This window comes from Leucoraja erinacea, chromosome 18 (assembly GCF_028641065.1).
Source record: "Leucoraja erinacea ecotype New England chromosome 18, Leri_hhj_1, whole genome shotgun sequence".
NCBI lineage: Eukaryota > Metazoa > Chordata > Chondrichthyes > Rajiformes > Rajidae > Leucoraja > Leucoraja erinaceus.
In genome coordinates, this window is record NC_073394.1 from 41,814,564 (window position 1) to 41,839,293 (window position 24,730).

General features: G+C 44.0%; 1 protein-coding gene across 1 annotated transcript in view; it reads left to right on the top strand.

The window, feature by feature from the left end:
• The first annotated feature begins 13,738 nt into the window (after positions 1–13,738).
• Positions 13,739–24,730, top strand: part of LOC129705983 (gastrula zinc finger protein XlCGF17.1-like) — a 33,049-nt gene continuing 22,057 nt past the window's right edge. The window contains exon 1 of the mRNA XM_055649958.1: positions 13,739–13,879. The gene's annotated coding sequence lies outside the window, so the exon portion shown is untranslated. The remainder of the gene's footprint in view (positions 13,880–24,730) is intronic.

Here is a 24,730-nt window from a genome sequence, read left to right on the forward strand (position 1 = left end):
TCCCTCTGTTCACCTACATTCTTCAATTCCCTACCATTTACCATGTACGTCCTATTTTGATTTGTCCTGCCAAGATGTAGCACCTCACACTTATCAGCATTAAACTCCATCTGCCATCTTTCAGCCCACTCTTCCAACTGGCATAAATCTCTCTGTAGACTTTGAAACTCTACTTCATTACCCGCAACCCCACCTATCTTAGTATCATCTGCATACTTACTAATCCAATTTACCACACCATCATCCAGATCATTGATGTACATGACAAACAACAGTGGACCCAACACAGATCCCTGTGGCACGCCACTTGTCACTGGCCTCCAACCTGACAAACAACCATCCACCATTACTCTCTGGCATCTCCCATTCAGCCACTGTTAAATCCATCTTGCTACTCCACCATTAATACCCAACCATTGAACCTTCTTAACCAACCTTCCATGAGGAACCTTGTCAAAGGCCTTACTGAAGTCTATATACACAACATCCACTGCGTTACCCTCATCAATTTCCCGTGTAACATCTTCAAAAAATTCAAGAAGATTAGTTAAACATGACCTTCCAGGCACAAATCCATGTTGACTGTTCCTAATCAGACCCTGTTTATCCAGATGCTTATATATATTATCTCTAAGTATTCCTTCCATTAATTTGCCCACCACTGACGTCAAACTAACAGGTCTATAATTGCTAGGTTTACTCTTAGACCCCTTCTTAAACAATGGAACAACATGCGCAGTACGCCAATCCTCCGGCACTATTCCCGTTTCTAATGACAATTGCCAGTCTATCTTGGCGAATTCACGTCTCATACCCTCAAAGTTACCTTTTTTTAAGTTCAGAACCCTTGTGAAGAACTCAACCATATTATGGTAAGGCAGCTTTAGCATTTCCAAACCAAAGGCCACACTGCTTTAGCATTTCCAAACCAAAGGCAACACTGCTTTAGCATTTCCAAACTATATTTTCAAACCACATTGGAGTATTGCGTACAGTTTTGGTCTCCTAATCTGAGGAAAGACATTCTTGCCATAGAGGGAGTACAGAGAAGGTTCACCAGACTGATTCCTGGGATTACAGGACTTTCATATGAAGAAAGACTGGATAGACTCGGCTTGTACTCGCTAGAATTTAGAAGATTGAGGGGGGATCTTATGGAAATGTACAAAATTCTTAAGGGGTTGGACAGGCTAGATGCAGGAAGATTGTTCACGATTTTGGGGAAGTCCAGAACAAGGAGTCACAGTTTAAGGATAAGGGGGAAGTCTTTTAGGACCAAGATTGGGACAGTTTGTTTTATGGGAAAGATGTGGAAGAGAAATGGAGTACAGAATCTTTATGTCCCTGTTCGGTTGAAAGGAAAGAGTAAAAATTGGAAAGAGCCATGGTTTTCAAGGGAAATTGGACACTTGGTTCGGAAAAAGAGGGAGATCTACAATAATTATAGGCAGAATGGAGTAAATGAGGTGCTTGAGGAGTATAAAGAATGTAAAAGGAATCTTCAGAAAGAAATTAGAAAAGCTAAAAGAAGATATGAGGTTGCTTTGGCAAGTAAGGTGAAAGTAAATCCAAAGGGTTTCTACAGCTATATTAATAGCAAAAGGATAACGAGGGATAAAATTGGTCCATTAGAGAGTCAGAGTGGACAGCTATCTGCAGAGCCAAAAGAGATGGGGGAGATATTGAACAATTTCTTTTCTTCGGTATTCACCAAGGAGAAGGATATTGAATTATGTGAGGTAAGGGAAACAAGTAGAGTAGCTATGGAAACTATGAGATTCAAAGAAGAGGAAGTACTGACACTTTTGAGAAATATAAAAGTGGATAAGTCTCCAGGTCCGGACAGGATATTCCCTAGGACATTGAGGGAAGTTAGTGTAGAAATAGCAGGGGCTATGACAGAAATATTTCAAATGTCATTAGAAACGGGAATAGTGCCGGAGGATTGGCGTATTGCGCATGTTGTTCCATTGTTTAAAAAGGGGTCCAAGAGTAAACCTAGCAATTATATACCTGTTAGTTTGACGTCAGTGGTGGGCAAATTAATGGAAAAGACACTTAGAGATAATATATATAAGCATCTGGATAAACAGGGTCTGATTAGGAACAGTCAACATGGATTTGTGACTGGAAGGTCATGTTTGACTAATCTTCTTGAATTTTTTGAAGAGGTTACTCGGGAAATTGATGAGGGTAAAGCAGTGGATGTTGTGTATATGGACTTCAGTAAGGCCTTTGACAAGGTTCCTCACGGAAGGTTGGTTAAGAAGGTTCAATTGTTGGGTATTAATGGTGGAGTAGCAAGATGGATTCAACAGTGGCTGAATGGGAGATGCCAGAGAGTAATGGTGGATGGTTGTTTGTCAGGTTGGAGGCCAGTGACTAGTGGGGTGCCACAGGGATCTGTGTTGGGTCCACTGTTGTTTGTCATGTACATCAATGATCTGGATGATAGTGTGGTAAATTGGATTAGTAAGTATGCAGATGATACTAAGATAGGTGGTGTTGTGGATAATGAAGTAGATTTTCAAAGTCTACAGAGAGATTTTGGCCATTTGGAAGAGTGGGCTGATAGATGGCAGATGGAGTTTAATGCTAATCGGTGTGAGGTGCTACATCTTGGCAGGACAAATCAAAATAGGACATACATGGTAAATGGTACCGAATTGAAGAATGCAGGTGAACAGAGGGATCTGGGAATAACTGTGCACAGTTCCCTGAAAGTGGACTGTCATGTAGATTGGGGAGTAAAGAAAGCTTTTGGTGTGCTGGCCTTTATAAATCAGAGCATTGAGTATAGAAGTTGGGATGTAATGTTAAAATTGTACAAGGCATTGGTGAGGCCAATTCTGGAGTGTGGTGTACAATTTTGGTCGCCTAATTATAGGAAGGATGTCAACAAAATAGAGAGAGTACAGAGGAGATTTACTAGAATGTTGCCTGGGTTTCAGCAACTAAGTTACAGAGAAAGGTTGAACACGTTAGGGCTTTATTCTTTGGAGCACAGAAGGTTAAGGGGGGACTTGATAGAGGTCTTTAAATGATGAGAGGGATAGACAGAGTTGACGTGGATAAGCTTTTCCCACTGAGAGTAGGGAAGATTCAAACAAGAGGACATGACTTGAGAATTAAGGGACAGAAGTTTAAGGGTAACATGAGGGGGAACTTATTTACTCAGAGAGTGGGCTGTGTGGAATGAGCAGTGTGGTGGAGGCAGGTTCATTGGTATCATTTAAAAATAAATTTGATAGTTATATGGACGGGAAAGGAATGGAGGGTTATGGTCTGAGCGCAGGTATATGGGACTAGGGGAATATACGTGTTCGGCACGGACTAGAAGGGTCGAGATGGCCTGTTTCTGTGCTGTAATTGTTATTGTTATATGGTTATATGAGAAAAACATTTTTCTCACAGAGATAGTGGTGAATCTGTGGAATGCTCTGCCACAGAATGTAGTTGACGCCACAGTTCATTGGCGATATTTAAGAGAGAGTTAGATGTGGCCCTTGTGGCTAAAGGGATCGGGCGTATGGAGAGAAGGCTGATACAGGATACTGAGTTGGATGATTAGCCATGATCATATTGAATGGCGGTGCAGGCTCGAAGGACCGAATGGCCTACTCCTGCACCTATTTTCCATGTTTCTATGTTTCTAAGGGCACTGACAGGTCAGTAAAACCACTCACAGTTTAGTAGACATGTGTTCAGTGTTATTCACAGCTCAGACAGAGAGACGTGACCCTCTCGTTCCACCATCTTGCAGAGACTGACTGAGGCACTCAACAGTTCCGTGTTTTATAGTCCCTCCGGAAGGGGTGTGGCCTTCAGGAGAGAGAATCTCAACATTTTTTAAACACTAATAACTCTTATTTTTCATGGATGGGAAAATCCTCTTGTCCTCCGCAGCGGAGGGGGACTCTGAGTAAGATGGCCAAAAATCACAGCCGTAAGTGGCAGCGTTTTTTCTATGATCAATATACAGAACAACAGGAAGTGGTCAAGATCAGACTTTTAGTAATATAGATATATATATATATATATGGTTTAAATAGACAGCAGCGTGTAAGTAGGCTCCCCATGGAGTAATATGAGCATTGAACACTAGATGGCGCTTACTTTTTCAATCTCATTTTCTAATTAGCTTAATCAATTAATGTGCAACTTTTGATTATGACTTCCTTCTCAATTATATTTTATCTACGTCTGTGCAAAATTTCAAGTAGTTCCCAGACCTGGGTCACGAAAGCTACATTCTAGACACATTCTCCGATGCTCGGCCCACAGCCTAGTTCAGTTAGTGCCAGAAATTAAGGGCAGAGCTGGTAAAGTAGGCAGCTTAAATAATTACAGGCCCATAGCTTTAGCCAGCATACTCTAAGAAGTCCTAGAAAGGATTCTGCTGGGGAGATTAAGAGAGTTTGTTAACTCCACAGATAACCAGTTTGGTTTTAAAACTAAACATGACTAGTGTATATCTGCCCTAAAGGAGATTGTAAAAAATATATATAGAGGTAAAAACTCATCAATTCTTATGTGATTTATTAATGCTTCCAAAGCCTTTGATTGTGATCATAGAAAGTTGTTTGTTAAATTGAGTCAAAGAGTGGTGCCTAAATACATTGTGAGAATTCCGGCCTACTGGTATGCCCACCAGACTATGCAAGTAAAATGGGGCAATAGGGTCTCAGCCCCATTTGGGGTTAGCAATGGTGTCAGACAAGGGGGGATTTTGTCCCCAGTTCTATTTAATCTTTATATTGATTATCTGCCCAAATAATTGACAAACTGTAATACTGGGTTGCATGATTGGTAATATTTTAGTGAACCATATTATGTATGCAAATGATCTTGTTGTCTGTCTTTAGTTCATCTAGCGCTGGTCTCCAGCAGCTCCTTACTATATGAAGAAGGAAGAGGCGGAGACAGTAGGACTTGTGGGAAAACTGGGAAGGGGAGGGAAGGAGGGTGAAAGCAAGTACTATCGAAAATTAGAGAGGTTAATGTGGATACCGCTGGGGTGTAAACTACCCAAGCAAAATATGAGGTGCTGCTCCTCTAACTTGTGCTGGGCCTCACTCTGGCAATGGAGGAGCTCCTTACTATATGTTCTGTGTATGGTGTGGAACATTATATCAAATATATTGCTGGTAAGAGTCCTGTTATGATCTGCAGAACCAAAGAGGATAAATATCTCACATTTCCTGATTTTAAATTGTCTGATAATAATCTTATAGTCTGTAATAAGGTAAAATATCTTGGACATTTTATTACAGAACAAATGACAGATGATGAGGATATTTATAGGCAACGTTATATGATGTATGTACAAGCAAACATTCTCTTACGCGTTTAGTACAGATGGAGTCAAGCTGTCTCTGTTCAGAGCATATTGTATACCTTTGGTCAAACTACAGCAAAGCAAACTTAAAGTAGTTTATAATGATGCTATGAGATTTAACTCAAGAGACCTAGATGGTGTAGGGCAAGTGAAATGTTTGCAGCTGCAGGAGTCAATACTTTACAAACTGTCTTAAGAAATCTTATGTATAAATTTATTTGCTGGATTAATGACTGAAAATGAAATCATCTTGGCCTTAACAGAATCAGTCAGAATAGTACTATATTTGCCAAGTATGTTTTGCAACATATGAGGAATTTCATTTGCCAAGTCAGTCATACAAATAAAAAGCAACAGATCACCCAAACACATTTTAACATGGACATCCACCACAGTGACTCCTCCACATTCCTCACTGTGATGGAAGGCGAAATAAAGTTCAAGTCTCTTCCCTTTGTTCTCCGTTGACGGGACGATCTTGACTCCCATAGTCGGCGGCGTTTTGGCCCTCCGCATCGAGGCGATCAGACTGCGAGCTTTTGATGGTAAGTTGGGACCAGCTCCGATGTTAAGTCTGTGTTCCACGGTGGGGCTCAAGACAGTCTGAGGAGGCCTCCAGCTCCATGGCTGGTAGGCAGCTGAGCGCCCGGAGAATGTGATCCAAAAATTGATCACATCTCCGGCAAGGTAAGAATCTGAAAAAAAAGTTTCCCCCGATCCCCTCCCCCCCTCCCCCACATAAGACAAACCGGAGAACATTAAAACAAACTTTTAACAAACACTAAAACATTTAAAAAAGATGATAAAATGAACAGACTGCTGGCGGAGCTGCCATCGTACGGCATCCCTGGTGGTACAGGTGCACAACCTTTTATCCGAAGATCCAAATAACGAAAACCTCCGAATAGCGGACATTTTTTTCAGTCCTTGAAGAAAGGTCCTTGAAAACGTTCACCGAGGGCGGCCCGCAGAGGTGACAGCGGAACCTCCGGTCGGTCCTCGAAGAAAGGGGAACTAAATCCCCATTCATAAAAGAGAAGGTGAGAGTATATTGCGCGGGAGGGTTAATAATTGACAATATGCTGCTGTCTGCCCGCTGAGTTAAAAAGTTCCCACGGTAGGCTCACAATACACAGTGTATCGTGAGTCTTGCGTGGGAACTTTTTAACTCAGCGTGCAGGCAGCAGCAGATTGTCGCTCCCTTCAGTTTCATCCCACCTACACCCCTCTGCTTCCCGGCCATGTGTGTGACCCCTTCCCTCCCCTCTCCAGCTCCCCGCCCATTGCACCGGCGCGGGGGCTTTGCACTGTCTTCATGTCGGCGATGCCAGCATACAATGCCAGTCACCGGAGACGTCAGGACCAACGGGACACCGACCCCCAGGCCCACTGCAAGCATGGAGATCCCAGAGACCCACAGCCAGCAGCAGCCCAGCCCCGTTCCAACTCTAGAGGAAAACTGCAAACTAGCGGGAGACATCAGGACCACCAGAAGCCGCTCCCCGATGGGCCGCTATGGCGACAAGTGGCAGTTCGCCCACAGCCCGAGCTGCGCCTCTTCATCGGGACACCGACCCCCAGGCCCACTGCAAGCACAGAGATCCCAGATCAGCAACTCCAGCCCAGCCCTGCTCCAACTCCAGAGGAACACGCTCCCCACGCTCCCCGTAGGTACGTCTTGTTCTTGGGGTTGCGCAGCTCGGGCTGTGGGCGAACTGCCACTTGTCGCCGTAGCGGCCCATCGGGGAGCGGATTCCTCTGGAGTTGGAGGGGGAGGGGGGTATTGTGCTGTTTGATTGCCCCCTGCTCCCAGGGACAGGGCGACAGGACGTTCACCGAGTGCGGCCCGCAGAGGTGACAGCGGAACCTCCGGTCGGTCCTCGACGAAAGGGGAACTAAATCCCCATTCATAAAAGAGAAGGTGAGGGTACATTGCGCGGGAGAGTAGGAATCCCAAGACAAAGTTGAGTGAGCGTTCACCGAGGGTGGCCCGCAGAGGTGACAGCAGAACCTCCGGTCGGTCCTGGAAGAAAGGAGAACTAAATCCCCTTCATAAAAGAGAAGTGGAGGGTATATTGCACGGGAGGGTATATCGCCTACCTGGAAGAAACCGGACATTTTTTCCAAGATGTCGTCTGCACACCAAAGCTCACGTTTGGCGCCAAACGCACGTCGCCTCTGGTGCACACGGATATAAGAGTGAAAATGTCGCCTAAGGGCATGTAGCCCCGCTAGGGTGACATGAGTGCGGGAGGTGATTCAATGCTGCGGGCACATTTACAAATTCAGGAATTCATTCAACACACTGCATTTCATACAGACATTTATTCTGCAAGAAAAAACTACATTGAAGACTCAAACTCGCGACCAAGGAACTGCCGGGATCAAGGCGCTCTACCACTGAGCCAGCCATTAAAATCTACGTTAAAAAATTTCCATTCCGAAGGCCGACAAATTCCGAATTACGAAAAGTGTCTGGTCCCAAGGCTGTCGGATAAAAGGTTGTGCACCTGTATATCAAACATAAAGTTTAGCACTACACACTACCAATCCCAGCTGTGGAGACATTGGTATAGTTGTCTCCTAGTAGGACACTGATTTTTTTTAAATTCTTGACCTTAAACCATGTGTTGTGCTTTTGTTTGTAATTTACTGTGTTTTTGTGTGTAATTTACTGTGTTTTTGTATGTAATTTATTCTATGTAAAGTCTTGTCTTTTATCTGGATCTTGAGTCTGTAATAAAAAGTAAGTAATATACACACGCCAAATGGAGTATAGTACAGGAACATGGGAGGTTTGGATAAAAAGGGGAGCACATTATCTAAATAGTGAGAGAATGTCATAATCTTGTCAATGAACTGGATAACAATGGTAACAATGGCAACATTAATTTTTGAATTTGAATTGTAGGGAGTATATGATTCTGTTATATAGGACATTGCAATCCTACATATAGTAACCCTATTTAAGGAAGAATAAAAGTAGCTCCCAGATTTCTATGGGAACGAGTGGGCTCTTTTGAGAAAAGGTTGGATATTAAAAGTATTCACTGTAGCTTAGGAGAGTGTGAAGGGAAGGGAGTTCATAGATCCCTGCCAAGGACCCAATAATCTCCCCTCGTGCCTCTCTTAATAACTTTTAGGATATATCCTTTCAAGACCTGGGGACTATTCCACCTTAACATTCATTAAAGGACCCAACACTTCCTCCTCCTGATATCAACTTGCTGGGCAACATCAGCAAAACCCTACATGATGCCACAAGCCTTCATGTTCTTTCCTTTGATGCCCACTGATACACATTGAAGCCCTCTTGCTCTGGCTTCAGGCATAAATCCCCTTCTTGAATGGTCCTAAACCCTCCCTAGTCAACCGCTCGGTTTTAATGTATGTACAAAGTGTGTTGGGATTCTCCTCTTAAGACTACTCACCAAGGACATTTCATGGAGTTAATGAGAGATTGAGAGATGCTGTAGGGGGAATCCTACAGAACAGAACAGTAATGACTTGGGAATCTTGCAGACAGATTCCACTCTTGGGATCTGAAGATCTTACAATGCGAGCAGTGTTGAAGGCATTCAGCATCCTATAATCTGAACAAGATTCAGGGGTTGTACGTATACCACAGCTTGTGTAGAGTTTATTGTCTGTTGAGAATAGCATGGGACAGAAAAGTGCAAGAGTCCAAACTGAGGAAGGAAAATAAGTTTAAAGAGAGTGTCTGTTCTTTTGAGTTCTGAGATCCTGCTCTTGTTCCTGAGCTGCTTCCTCCAGCCACTCTCAATCCATGTGTTTTTTCCGGCCCCCAAAATTCTGTCAATGTTTGTGGACAAAGAGAGGGTTAATTTCCGCCTCCAATGCTGCCAACTGCGTCCAGTTCACTGGGGATCAGGCCCCTTCTGCATGGGAGCCAGCTTCTCCCTGTTTAAAGCAAGGTCCTGATAAATGAGTGAAGCTGGTGGAGTCAGTACACAATGTGTTGTTATCTCAGCGCCTGCAGCTGGCAGTTATTCTCTGACACCCCACTGGTTTCCTGACTGTTCACAGGCCTCCATCCTGTGATTCTGAGTTTGGGAATTAGTGCACGCTTCACAAGGTGTTTCCTCCCTCTCTGAGTGGTTTCATATCCTGATTTGTTTTCCCTCCTGATTTGAGCAGTCATTGCAAGCAAGAAACAGAGAGCAGTCACAATCGGAGCTGGAAACCTCTCGCACCATCTTTCTTCTTGTGTGAGTTGTATCTGGAGTCAGTATCAATATGTTATACAGAGAGCAGCAGGAATGTCCTGTTGATCTGAAGCAAGTTTGATCTCATTGCTGTTGGATGTGAATTTTATGAGGCTGCCAGTGAATTTTGCTGTGAGTTTCTGCGGTCTGATCTGTGAGTTTGGATCTTGTCAACAGTTCCTTTGGTGCCTACTGATCCCCAGGGGAGGTTCCCCTCTGTGGCCAAGGACACACGGTAAGCAACAACTCCAGGTTAGCTCTAATGCTAAAACAACTAATTGCCTGTTATTCGATAAGCATTCCCTAAAGAGGGCACGTTTCACCTGCTGCGTCATATTCACTTTGTTGCTCTTGAATTCTGAGAGATCTTCATGTACGAATGAGTCGGATCTTTCTCGTTTTCTAGATTTTATTTTCTGCAGATTTTGTTCTTTTCCCAACAAGGTGCATGTTCAGCATTCTTGCAGCTCGTCAGAGTGAAATCGGAAGCCCTATCCCCAATACATCAAGATACATCTGTTGTAGGCTAATGCTACTGAAAGCCTCCACTCTCATATATTATCTTAGTGCTGTCTGCAAATTGACCCATCAGCCCAGTTATCCTCAAACAAATTGCAGCTTCTAACCTGGTGCTGGTTTGCACCTTCCTGGCCCACGGGAACAATCTGTCAAAATGACTGCCTATCCCCACTAATGAGTATTTAGGTCAGATAGAGCAGCATCGGACATGTGGACCTCAAGATCTATGTATGGCTATATGTTCTTTGGATATGAACTAGAGGCTTGAAACTGCTTCATTAGTTCAAGTGTCCATTAAAGATCCATGGGACTATTTATAGAAGATGAAGGGAGTTCTCCCAGTATCATTGTTAACCTTGCATTGTTGGTTTGCATTGATGAATTACCCAATTCTTTTCCTGATTTGGGGATAAAGCTGTACATAAAATGCCAGGGATCTGGGTGCGGAAAGAATATGGAAGATTGGGGAGAAAAGTTCAAAGCATACTGTGTATTTATGCTGGCAAACCAATCTTCTCACACCGATTGTACTGGAGATTTGAAAATGATCCTAGCCCATCTATTTACCATTTTTACCATTTGCACTAATCACATTTGCACTAATTTGTGTGATTTTTATACCTTGCTTATCTAAGTTCTTGTCGAAATGTCTCTTAAATGTTGTCTGTCAGTGAGTTCTAGATATCGACCATATGTTAAATAGAACTCTTTCCACAAATACATAAGGTCATAAGTAATATGAGCAGAATTAGGCCATTCAGCCCATCAAGATTACTCCGCCGTTCAATCATGGTAGATCTATCTCTCCATCCTAAACCCATTCTCCATAAATCCTGACACCGCTGACAAATACGTTTAAAATACTTTCCTCACCCCAAACCAATGGCCTCTTGTTTTTGATATTCTTCCCATGGGTAAAAGATTCTGCTTCTTGCATAGGATAGTATGCATAGGAACCGACCATTCAGTCCACTACATATGCCCCGACCATGATGCCAACCTAACTAATCCCATTTTGCTGCACATGACCAGTATCACTCTAGTTCCTGCTGCTCACATGTTTATAACTTCATGTATCCCTATTAGGTTACACCTCAGCTTCCTTCACTCCAGAATAAACAAGCCTAGACTATCTAAACTTTCCCCAGAACAAAAGCTCCACACCCTCTCCAGTGCAATCAGACCCACCCAATTGTGTGGTGACCAATACTGCACACAATACCCCAGTTGTGTATAGACCAGTATTTTATTAAGTTGCAACGTAAGACCTCATCTTCTAGATTCTATATCCTGACCTGTAAATGCAAGCATGTCACATGCTGCATTCATCACCCTGATTCATTTTAATGTCCAAAATGAATCACCCGAATTTGACTGGCATCTAATTGGAGCTTAAGGCCTTTCATTAAAGTCAGTGGATCATTAAGATAGAGGGAGACCAAACTTTTTGAACTCATTTTTTGCCAGTCCAAACCTCATGAAATTAAATCAAGGAACTATCCATAAGTTTACCAATGGTTCTACCAGTAATGTCAGATTGACAATAGTTCATGACAGAAGGCTTGGCTGTCATGAAAGACATCTCCAGAAAGCTTTTATGAAATGCAGTCCTAATGGTGGCCGATTAGGAAAAGGGGAGATGCAACGAGACCTGGGTGTCATGGTACACCAGTCATTGAAAGTAGGCACGCAGGTGCAGCAGGCAGTGAAGAAAGCGAATAGTATGTGAGCATTCATAGCAAAAGGATTTGAGTATAGGAGCAGGGAGGTTCTACTGCAGTTGTACAGGGTCTTGGTGAGACCACACCTGGATATTGCATACAGTTTTGGTCTCCTAATCTGAGGAAAGACATTCTTGCCATAGAGGGAGTACAGAAATGGTTGACCAGACTGATTCCTGGGATGTCAGGACTTTCATATGAAGAAAGACTGGATAGACTCGGCTTGTACTCGCTAAAATTTAGAAGATTGAGGGGGGATCTTATAGAAACGTACAAAATTCTTAAGGGGTTGGACAGGCTAGATGCAGGAAGATTGTTCCCGATGTTGTAGCGGTGTGGAATGAGCTTCCAGTGGAAGTGGTGGAGGCAGGTTCGTTGGTATCATTTAAAAATAAATTGGATAGGCCTATGGATGAGAAGTAAATGGAGGGTTATGGTATGAGTGCAGGCAGGTTGGGACTAACGGAAAAAAAGTTGTTCGGCACGGACTTGTAGGGCCGAGATGGCCTGTTTCCGTGCTGTAATTGTTATATGGTTATATGTTGGGGAAGTCCAGAACAAGGGGTCACAGTTTAAGGATAAGGGGAAATCTTTTAGGACCGAGATGAGAAAAACATTTTTCACACAGAGAGTGGTGAATCTCTGGATCTCTCTGCCACAGAAGGTAGTTGAGGCCAGTTCATTGGATATAATTAAGAGGGAATTAGATGTGGGCCTTGTGGCTAAAGGATCAGGGGGTATAGAGAGAAGGCAGGTACAGGATACTGAGTTGGATAATCAGCCATGATCATATTGAATGGCGGTGCAGGCTCAAAGGGCCGAATGGCCTACTCCTGCAACTATTTTCCATGTTTCTAATGGAGAAAGGATTACGCGTGAGGTCCTTCAGATTGATGCTTAAGCCAAGGCCAAGGAAGCAGAGCAAGGGAATTCCCCAACTAATTTACTTTTTCTGGTGTATTGTTTGTTGAAAATGACAGCTACATTTTTTGATCAACATAATTTCCATTATCGCACTTGGAGTAATTCATTTTGCTTTTAAAAGGAAACAAATCAAAACAAAGTAGAAAACATCTTTGGACAATTGTTGCTTCAGATGTGATGTGAGGGCAGAGTAGAGAAAGTTCTGGCGCCATGGAAACTGAGAAAACAAAAGTGGTAGCTCGACATCCTGGTGCTTCAATTTGCTCTAAAATCTCTCATTGCCATAAATCTGACTGATATTCCGCACAACTCCTTCATATTTCCATGGTAACTGTTGTTTATCCTTCGTTGTCGAAGAAGACTGATTCGGGCGTGGAAGGCCCGCCCGCACATGCGGGCGCTGTAGTAGAAGTTGAAGTGGCTCGAGTGGTTGCGTTTCCTCCGAACTTCTGCGATTCGCTTCCTCCCAGTTGCGCGCGCTCCCGTGGTGATCCTGGGTGGTACGGGTCCTGAAGGCAGGACTTGCACTTGACTTGGATTAAAGTGAGGCAGAGTTGTACAATTTGTCAGCCTCACTCTCTTGTCCCCGCCTATCTGGGTCCAGTGGCAAGACATAGAAACATAGACATAGAAACATAGAAATCAGGTGCAGGAGTAGGCCATTCGGCCCTTTGATATGATCATGGCTGTTCATCCAACTCAGTATCCTGTACCTGCCTTCTCTCCATACCCCCTGATCCCTTTAGCCACAAGGGCCACATCTAACTCCCTCTTAAATATAGCCAATGAACTGGCCTCAACTACCTTCTGTGGCAGAGAATTCCACAGAAATTTTTTTCTCATCTCGGTCCTAAAAGATTTCCCCCTTATCCTTAAATTGTGACCCCTTGTTCTGGACTTCCCCAACAATCTTCCTGCATCTAGCCTGTCCAACCCCTTAAGAATTTTGTACGTTTCAATAAGATCCCCCCTCAATCTTTTAAATTCTAGCTTGTTTTCACAGAGGCGCAGGACCGTTGGAGAGCAGTGGAGGAGGGTCAGGGCTTTTACCAAAATCCGTAACGTTCCACACTCCATAGTGAGGGTTCTGGTGGAAGCCGCTGATTGGTGGAAGCAGACTAAAGGAAGCAGCTGATTGGGTGCAACATCAGGTTAGCATTTGTGCTTTCTGGTTAAATGTACAGTGCTTTAGTAAAGGTACAGTGAGCTAAAGGTACAGTGCTTTTTGTTTATATATTAAAGGTACAGTTTAAAGGTCACGAGGGAGCAGCTGTTGTGAGTCAGATACCTGCTGATTTCTCCCAGCAGTTTCTATTGTGTTATACTGGTATCAGATCCAGGGTAAGGCGGGAGAATGACAGTCAGAGCAGTGTACTGTTCTGGATGTCAGATGTGGGAGGTCATGGTGTCAGATGGCCCTCCAGACATCCACATCTGCACCAGGTGCAGTGAGATCGGGCTCCTAAGGGACCGTATTAGGATCCTGGAGCAGCAGCTCGATGACCTCGCTCTGATCAGGGAGAGTGAGGAGGTCATAGAGGGGAGTTATAGAGAGGTGGTCACTCCAAAACCACGGGAGAGGGACATGTGGGTCACGTTAAGGAAGGGCAAGGGGCAGAGGCAGGAACGAGTGAGTACTCCAATGTCGGTACACCTCGCAAATAAGTACTCCTGTTTGAGTACGGATGGGGGTGACAGCCTACCCGGGGGTAGTGACAGCGGACGGGCCTCCACCACAGAGACCGGCCCTGTTGCTCCAAAAGCTAGGGAAAAAAAGAGGGCAATAGTAATTGGGGACTCTATTGTTAGGGGGTCGGATAGGCGATTCTGTGGACGCAGTCGGGAGACCAGGATGGTGGTCTGCCTCCCTGGTGCCAAGGTCTCGGACGTGTCTCAACGCATCCAAGATATCCTTAAATCAGAGGGAGAGGAGCCTGAGGTCGTGGTACATATAGGTACCAATGACATAGGAAAAAAAAGGGAAGAGGTCCTGAAGGGAGGATTTAGGGAGTTGGGAGGAGAGTTAACAAAAAAGGACCAAAAAGGTAACAATCTCAGGATTACTGCCTGTGCCACGCGACAGTGAGAGTAGGAATGGAGCGAGGTGGAGGATAAATGCGTGGCTGAAAGACTGGTGCAGAGGGCAGGGATTCAAGTTCCTGGATCATTGGGACTTCTTTTGGGGAAGGTGGGACCTGTACAGAAAGGATGGGTTGCACTTGAACCCGAGGGGGACCAATATCCTAGCGGGGAAATTTGCAAAGGCAGCTGGGGAGACTTTAAACTAGAATGGTTGGGGCGAGGGACTCAAATAGCGAAAGGTAGTAGACAGAATGGGAGGCAGGAAGCAGAAATGGGAAGCACTCGGACACAAGAGGAGAAAGAAAAAAAAGGAAATAAACAGAGAATAAGAGACGGGGGTTTTCTTAAATGTGCATATTTTAATGCTAGGAGCATTGTAAGAAAGGTGGATGAGCTTAGAGTCTGGATAGACACCTGGAAGTATGATGATGTGGCGATCAGTGAAACGTGGTTGCAGGAGGGCTGTGATTGGAAACTAAATATTCCAGGATTTCGTTGCTTCAGGTGTGATAGAATTGGAGGGGCAAGAGGTGGAGGTGTTGCATTGCTAGTCAGGGAAGATATTACAGCAGTGCTTTGGCAGGATAGATTGGAGGGCTCATCTAGGGAGGCTATTTGGGTGGAATTGAGAAGTGGGAAAGGTGTAGCAACACTTATAGGGGTGTATTATAGACCGCCAAACGGGGAACGAGAATTGGAAGAGCAAATATGTAAGGAGATAGCAGAGATTAGTAGTAAGCACAAGGTAGTGATTGTGGGAGATTTCAACTTTCCGCACATAGACTGGGAAACACATTCTGTAAATGGGCTGGATGGGTTGGAGTTTGTAAAATGTGTGCAGGATAGTTTTTTGCAGCAATACATAGAGGAACCTACTAGAGGAGGGGCAGTGCTGGACCTCCTGTTAGGAAATGAGACTGGACAGGTGGCGGAGGTATGCGTTGGGGAGCACTTCGGGTCCAGTGATCACAATACCATTAGTTTCAATATAATTATGGAGAGGGTCAGAACTGGACCTAGGAATTAGATTTTTGATTGGAGAAAGGCTAACTTTGATGCGATGCGAGATGATTTAAAAGGAGTGAACTGGGACATTTTGTTTTATGGGAAAGATGTAGAAGAGAAATGGAGGACATTTAAAGGGGAAATTTTAAGAGTACAGAATCTTTATGTTCCTGTTCGGTTGAAAGGAAACAGTAAAAATTGGAAAGAGCCCTGGTTTTCAAGGGAAATTGGACATCTTGTTCGAAAAAAGAGGGAGATCTACAATAATTATAGGCAGCATGAAGTAAATGAGGTGCTTGAGGAGTATAAGGAATGTAAAAAGAATCTTAAGAAAGAAATTAGAAAAGCTAAAAGAAGACATGAGGTTGCTTTGGCAAGTAAGGTGAAAGTCAATCCAAAGGGTTTCTACAGCTATATTAATAGCAAAAGGATAAGGAGGGATAAAATTGGTCCATTGGAGAGACAGAGTGGACAGCTATCTGCAGAGCCAAAAGAGATGGGGGAGATATTGAACAATTTTTTTTCTTCGGTATTCACCAAGGAGAAGGATATTGAATTATGTGAGGTAAGGGAAACTAGTAGAGTAGCTATGGATACTATGAGGTTCAAAGTAAAAGAAGTACTGACACTTTTGAAAAATATAAAAGTGGATAAGTCTCCAGGTCCTGACAGGATATTCCCTAGGACATTGAGGGAAGTTAGTGTAGAAATAGCCGGGGCTATGACAGAAATATTTCAAATCTCTTTAGAAACGGGAATAGTCCCCGAGGATTGGCGTACTGCGCATGTTGTTCCATTGTTTAAAAAGGGATCTAAGAGTAAACCTAGCAATTATAGACCTGCTAGTTTGACTTCAGTGGTGGGCAAATTAATGGAAAAGATACTTAGAGATAATATAGATAAGCATCTAGATAAACAGGGTCTGATTAGGAACAGTCAACATGGATTTGTGCCTGGAAGGTCATGTTTGACTAATCTTCTTGAATTTTTTGAAGAGGTTACTAGGGAAATTGACGAGGGTAAAGCAGTGGATGTTGTCTATATGGACTTTAGTAAGGCCTTTGACAAGGTTCCTCATGGAAGGTTGGTTAAGAAGGTTCAACTGTTGGGTATAAATGCAGGAATAGCAAGATGGATTCAACAGTGGCTGAATGGGAGAAGCCAGAGGGTAATGGTGGATGGCTGTTTATCGGGTTGGAGGCAGGTGACTAGTGGGGTGCCTCAGGGATCTGTGTTGGGTCCTTTGTTGTTTGTCATGTACATCAATTATCTGGATGAAGGTGTGGTAAATTGGATTAGTAAGTATGCAGATGATACCAAGATAGGGGGTGTTGTGGATAATGAAAAGGATTTCCAAAGTCTACAGAGTGATTTAGGCCATTTGGAAAAATGGGCTGAAAGATGGCAGATGGAGTTTAATGCTGATAAATGTGAGGTGCTACACCTTGGCAGGACAAATCAAAATAGGACGTACATGGTAAATGGTAGGGAATTGAAGAATACAGTTGAACAGAGGGATCTGGGTATAACAGTGCATAGTTCCTTGAAGGTGGAATCTCATATAGATAGGGTGGTAAAGAAAGCTTTTGGTATGCTAGCCTTTATAAATCAGAGCATTGAGTATAGAAGCTGGGATGTAATGTTAAAATTGTACAAGGCATTGGTGAGACCAAATCTGGAGTATGGTGTACAATTTTGGTCGCCCAATTATAGAAAGGATGTCAACAAAATAGAGAGAGTACAGAGGAGATTTACTAGCATGTTGCCTGGGTTTCAACAACTAAGTTACAGAGAAAGGTTGAATAAGTTAGGTCTTTATTCTCTGGAGCGCAGAAGGTTAAGGGGGGACCTGATAGAGGTCTTTAAAATGATGAGAGGGATAGACAGAGTTGATGTGGACAAGCTTTTCCCTTTGAGAATAGGGAAGATTCAAACAAGAGGACATGATTTCAGAATTAAGGGACAGAAGTTTAGGGGTAATATGAGGTGGAACTTCTTTACTCAGAGAGTGGTAGCGGTGTGGAATGAGCTCCCAGTGGTGGAGGCAGGTTCATTGGTATCATTTAAAAATAAATTGGATAGGCATATGGATGAGAAGGGAATGGAGGGTTATGGTATGAGTGCAGGCAGGTGGGACTAAGGGGAAAAAAATTTGTTCGGCACGGACTTGTAGGGCCGAGATGGCCTGTTTCCGTGCTGTCATTGTTATATGGTTATATGGTTATATGGAGTACAAGCCGAGTCTATCCAGTCTTTCTTCATATGAAAGTCCTGCCATCCCAGGAATCAGTCTGGTGAACCTTCTCTGTACTACCTCTATGGCAAGAATGTCTTTCCTCAGATTAGGAGACCAAAACTGTACGCAATACTCCAGGTGTGGTCTCACCAAGGCCCTGTACAACTGCAGTAGAACCTCCCTGCTCCTATACTCAAATCCTTTTGCTATGAATGCTAACATACCATTCTCTTTCTTCACTGCCTGCTGCACCTGCATGCCTACTTTCAATGACTGGTGTACCATGACACCCAGGTCTCGTTGCATCTCCCCTTTTCATAATCGGCCACCATTCAGATAATAGTCTGCTTTCCTGTTTTTGCCACCAAAGTGGATAACCTCACATTTATCCACATTATACTGCATCTGCCATGCATTTGCCCACTCACCCAGCATCCTCCTCACAGCTAACACTGCCCCCCAGCTTCGTGTCATCCGCAAACTTGGAGATGTTGCATTCAATTCCTTCGTCCAAATCATTAATGCAGTGGCTTGCAAAAGTATTCATACCCCTTGAACTTTTCCTCATTTTGTCACGTTAGAACCACAAACGTAAATGTATTTTGGGATTTTATGTGATAGACCAACACAAAGTGGTGCATAATTGTGAAGTGAAAGGAAAATGATACATAGTTTTCAAATTTTTTTACAAATAAAAAACTGAAAAGTGTGGCGTGCAAAAGTATTCAGCCCCCCTGAGTCAATACTTTGTAGAACCACCTTTCGCTGCGATTACAGCTGCAAGTCTTTTGGGGTATGTCTCTACCAGCTTTGCACATCTAGTGACTGACATTTTTGCCCATTCTTCTTTGCAAAATAGCTCAAGCTCAGTCAGATTGGATGGAGAGCGTCTGTGAACAGCAATTTTCAAGTCTTGCCAGAGATTCTCAATTGGATTTAGGTCTGGACTTTGACTGGGCCATTCTAACACATGAATATGCTTTGATCTAAACCATTCCATTGTAGCTCTGGCTGTATGTTTAGGGTCGTTGTCCTGCTGGAAGGTGAACCTCCACCCCAGTCTCAAGTCTTTTGCAGACTCTAACAGGTTTTCTTCCAAGATTGCCCTGTATTTGGCTCCATCCATCTTCCCATCAACTCTGACCAGCTTCCCTGTCCCTGCTGAAGAAAATCATCATCCCCACAGCATGATGCTGCCACCACCATGTTTCACAGTGGGGATGGTGTGTTCAGGGTGATGTGCAGTGTTAGTTTTCCACCACACATAGCATTTTGCATTTAGGCCAAAAACTTCAATTTTGGTCTCATCTGACCAGAGCACCTTCCGCCACATGTTTGCTGTGTCCCCCACATGGCTTGTGGCAAACTGCAAACGGGACTTCTTATGGCTTTTTTTCAACAATGGCTTTCTTCTTGCCACTCTTCCATAAAGGCCCGATTTGTGGAGTGCATGACTAATAGTTGTCCTGTGGACAGATTCTCCCACCTGAGCTGTGGATCTCTGCAGCTCCTCCAGAGTTACCATGGGCCTCTTGGCTGCTTCTCTGATCAATGCTCTCCTTGCCCGGCCTGTCAGTTTAGGTGGACGGCCATGTCTTGGTAGGTTTGCAGTTGTGCCATACTCGTTCCATTTTCGGATGATGGATTGAACAGTGCTCCATGAGATGTTCAAAGCTTGGGATATTTTTTTATAACCTAACCCTGCTTTAAACTTCTCCACAACTTTATCCCTGACCTGTCTGGTGTGTTCCTTGGGCTTCATGATGCTGTTTGTTCACTAATGTTCTCTAACAAACCTCTGAGGCCTTCACAGAACAGCTGTATTTATACTGAGATTAGGTTACACACAAGTGGACTCTATTTACTAATTAGGTGACTTCTGAAGGCAATTGGTTGCACTGGATTTTATTTAGGGGTATCAGAGTAAAGGGGCTGAATACATTTGCACGCCACATTTTCAGTTTTTTATTTGTAAAAAAATTTGAAAACCGTGTATCATTTTCCTTCCACTTCACAATTATGCGCCACTTTGTGTTGGTCTATCACATAAAATCCCAATAAAATACATTTACGTTTGTGGTTGTAACGTGACAAAATGTGGAAAAGTTCAAGGGGTATGAATACTTTTGCAAGCCACTGTATATATTGTAAATAGCTGGGGTCCCAGCACTGAGCCTTGCGGTACCCCACTAGTCACTGCATGCCATTGTGAAAAGGATCCGTTTACTCCTACTCTTTGCTTCCTGTTTGCCAGCCAGTTCTCTATCCACATCAATGCTGAACCCCCAATAACGTGTGCTTTAAGTTTGTATACTAATCTCTTATTTGGGACATAGTCAATGTGGCTGGCGATAGGTCAGGATGCAGTGGATGGCCACCAGTGTTTTACGTGAACATTGGGCCCTAGTTGCGCTCCACGACGCTTTTCTCGGTCCACCTTCCAACCTGTTGGACCGCCAAATGCTGGGCTCCTCCGCGTATTCCGCCAGACCCAGTCTTCACCTTTCCTGAATAAGGTAATAGCCACAAGGCAGTGGAGGTTTGCATTTGGTGTTTTCCTTCACCCCTCCAGGGTGCTATATGGAGGACGCCTGTGCGTGACTTTGTTTAACGTGGGGAGGCTGGTGCACAGACAGCCACCCCACGGCCCTTGACAGATCTGGGTCAGGATCCAGTGGCATGGAGTCCAAGACGACTGGAGACCCTTTTCTGCTGCAGCCTTCATCCGCCTTCCCAGCCGTTGCGATGCTCCACTAAAGTCAGCCATCGTTCCACCGTTGAGGTCTTGGTTGGATTGCTCTTTGTCAGAGACCTCCCACTTGACCTTACTGCCATGGGTGGCCCGACCAGGAGCATAGCTCCAGACGGCATCGCTCTCAGGATGCTAGGACCACACAAGCTTCTCCAGCACAACAAGGTGACAATCCACGGAGAAGCAAGGTAACTATACAATGATTGGTAACATCAAACATTCCAAAGACGGTTGAAGGTTCCACCGGTATCCATCTCCGAACCCCATACCCAGAGTGTCACTGTGTCTGGCAACGCACTGCCCAAGACAGGTAAGGAAGGGGTTACATTGGAAATGAATGAGTTCCACTTGTTACTGATCATTGTCTGATGAGGGTGGAATAAGAAGGAGTCTCTGATTCAGAAATGGAGCTCAAATGGTAAGCATTTCACATTGAAAGATTTTTGAAATGTTGGAACTGTATGTAGCAAATCAGAGGAGATAAAATAGATGGGCCTGGGGAGGGAGGGAGGGATCAGATGAAGGAATGGGAAGCAATGTCAATTGGGATTGGTCATTTGTGGAGGACACAGTGAAAGGTGTCCGTGAGGTTCAGTGAGAGATTTGAGAGGAAGGAGAGGCCAATAACTGCAATGTGTGGAGGTGTGTGTTATTAATAATCTATATGTAGATCTCAATGTATTGTGATGGGATGTGGAACACTGTCAAACCTTTCCTCTCCCATGTTTAGAGGTCAATTGAAACTCATTTCATGCTTCAGTTGATCTTGTGAACTTAATTAAGATTTCCACGGGATGCTGCTTCCAGTAGAGCCTCCTATTGGGTAGTGAGATGACTTTTATTGTGTAAGCGTTTGTGTATCAGCATCTATCTTTCCTCCAGCTTCTGTGGGAGAAAGATGGTCCACATACAAATTAATTAGTATTACGTTCAATTGAAACCGAATGCAGTCATCGCTGCTGTACAGGGATCCGGTTCAATAATGTCATTTTGCCCAAAGCAGGAAAAGGAAGTGTCCGATTTTAAAAGGAGTGGGTGTTCTCCCAACAGGAAGTGGCAGAGTATCCATGTCTGGATCCGGTCATTGAGGGAAAATTGAGCAGGAACTAGAAGACACTCTCAAGCTATGTTTTGAGAAAGAACCGGTTTGGGCTGGAAACAGGTTGTAGGTTGTTTCATCATGTGAGACTCTGGATCCCCTGCTGCTAGTTCCCTGAAGGGATCAGGTTCAGGACCAATACATCATGGGACACAGATGCCGCAGGCAATGCCAGCTTTTGATGTCCATCCCAAATTATCCCTATGTTGAGACGTATTTAAAAGTCGGCCAGTGTGGATCTGGAGCCACAAGGTAAATATGGCAGATTTAATTCCTTGAAGGAAATTAGTGAAGTAAATGGATTTCGAGGGCAATCCAATCGTTTCAAGATTACTATTAATATTGAAACTGCCTTTTTCTAAATATTCTCGATTTATTTCAATGCTTTAATTTTAAATTCCCTACATGGTGAGACTCAAACCATGGCTCTGGATCATTGGCCAGATCTCCTGCTGCTAGTTCTCTGAAGGGATCAGATTCAGGACCATTACATCCTGGCTGAGGTGGAGAGGAGAATAGAGTAATATGGAAGAATCAAACAGAGGTCCCTGGCTCTGGTAATAAGGCCAGAGAAATGCTTACACATACCTCTGCTTATGGCTGTTTCAAGCAGTGTTTACTGAGGATTGATTAGTTTGGTCAGTCTAAACTAAACATGTTACGCAGAGCTTATCAAGGCTATCAGTGTCCTGCTTTTGACCAATTTAGGGAAGAATCCTGGGCAACAAATGTGTCTGGCATTTCAGCTACAGAAGGAAACAACATAGAAAATAGGTGCAGGAATAGGCCATTCGGCCCTTCGAGCCTGCACTGCCATTCAATATGATCATGGCTGATCATCCAACTCAGTATCCCATACCTGCCTTCTCTCCATACCCCCTGATCCCCTTAGCCACAAGGGCCACATCTAACTCCCTCTTAAATATAGCCAATGAACTGGCCTCAACTACCCTCTGTGGCAGAGAGTTCCACAGATTCACCACTCTCTGTATGAAGTATTAGGAAGGATTCCTAATTTGCATTTTATGCGCAGAAAATATCCTGTTGCTATCTTTGGGGATCGAAATAGGTGTGCCAGGTACATAACATTCTTTGTGAAATGGACCAAGACGATTAAATTAGCAGTTTAAGAAGGAACTGCAGATGCTGGTGTTCTAGTGTTCTCAGTGTGCCCTTCTAATGTATTTTAATCACAGCTTTTCTAAGTCAGTTGGAATGAATTGTTAGTCATCCACTCCTGTTGTTTCCTGTTGTATGGGATTTGATGTACTTGCTGATGGGCATGCCGAGACATCAAACCCCATTCTGGAAAGGGGGATGGAGTGAGTGAGAGTGTGGGTGGGGTAGAGATGTAAATGTGGACCATGGCCAGCACCATCAATGCCATCGATAACCTTCAGTGAATATGTCCAACTTTACATGGATTTACTTGGGAAAAGGATTTGAGTATAGGAGCAGGGAGGCAGTTCTGCAGTACAAGGTTTTGGTGAGACCACACCTGGAGTATTGCGTACAGTTTTGGTCTCCTAATCTGAGGAAAGACATTCTTGCCATAGAGGGCGTACAGAGAAGGTTCACCAGACTGATTCCTGGGATGTCAGGACTTTCATATGAAGAAAGACTGGATAGACTCGGCTTGTACTCGCTAGAATTTAGGAGATTGAGAGGGGATCTTATAGAAACTTACAAAATTCTTAAGGGGTTGGACAGGCTAGATGCAGGAAGATTGTTCCCGATGTTGGGGAAGTCCAGATCTAGGGGTCACAGTTTAAGGATAAAGGGGAAATCTTTTAGGACCGAGATGAGAAAAACATTTTTCACACAGAGAGTGGTGAATCTGTGGAATTCTCTGCCACAGAAGGTAGTTGAGGCCAGTTCATTGGCTATATTTAAGAGGGAATTAGATGTGGCCCTTGTGGCTAAAGGGATCAGGGGGTATGGAGAGAAGGCAGGTACAGGATACTGAATTGGATGATCAGCCATGATCATATCGAAGGGCCGAATAGCCTACTCCTGCACCTGATTTTCTATGTTTCTATTTTTCTATGTTTCTATGTTTCTACTTTATTTCATTTCATTTGATGACTCTGGCCAATTATTTCTGTACAATATGCCTCTGATGGTTTCTCAAGAGATGGTGTGTGTGTGTCCAGCAGCCCCCATTTCATTATTCCTCTTCTGACCATGTTGACATGCAGAGGAGTAAACCTCTGTCCAGAATAAGGGGGGTGGGGTGTCAAATGGGATAGTCCAGGACGGAGTTAAAGGGAAAGAGAGCAAAGGGATGGTTAATGACCCCAGAATTAACGGGAAAGGGACCTCACAAAGGGATAGGAGAGTATGGCCAAGTGTAATAGGGATCGATGTGAAAGGTGAGATGCGTAAGGAATTAAAAGTATTGTATATGAATGCGCGAAGTATAAGAAGTAAAGTAGATGAGGTTGAGGCTCAGTTAGAGGTTGGTAGATATGACATTGTGGGGATTACTGAGACGTGGCTGCAGGAGGATCGGGCCTGGGAACTTAATATTCAGGGTTATACATCGTATAGAAAGGACAGGCAGGTGGGCAGTGGAGGGGGGGTAGCTCTGCTCGTGAGGGATGGAATTCAGTCCCTTGTGAGGGGAGACATAGGGACTGACGAGGTAGAGTCACTGTGGATTGAGTTGAGGAATTGTAAAGGCACGAAGACTCTAATTGGTGTTATCTACAGACCCCCAAATAGTAGCCCGGATGTAGGGTGTAAGTTGCAGCAGGAGTTAAAACTGGCATGTAACAAAGGTAATGCCACTGTGGTGATGGGGGATTTCAATATGCAGGTAGACTGGG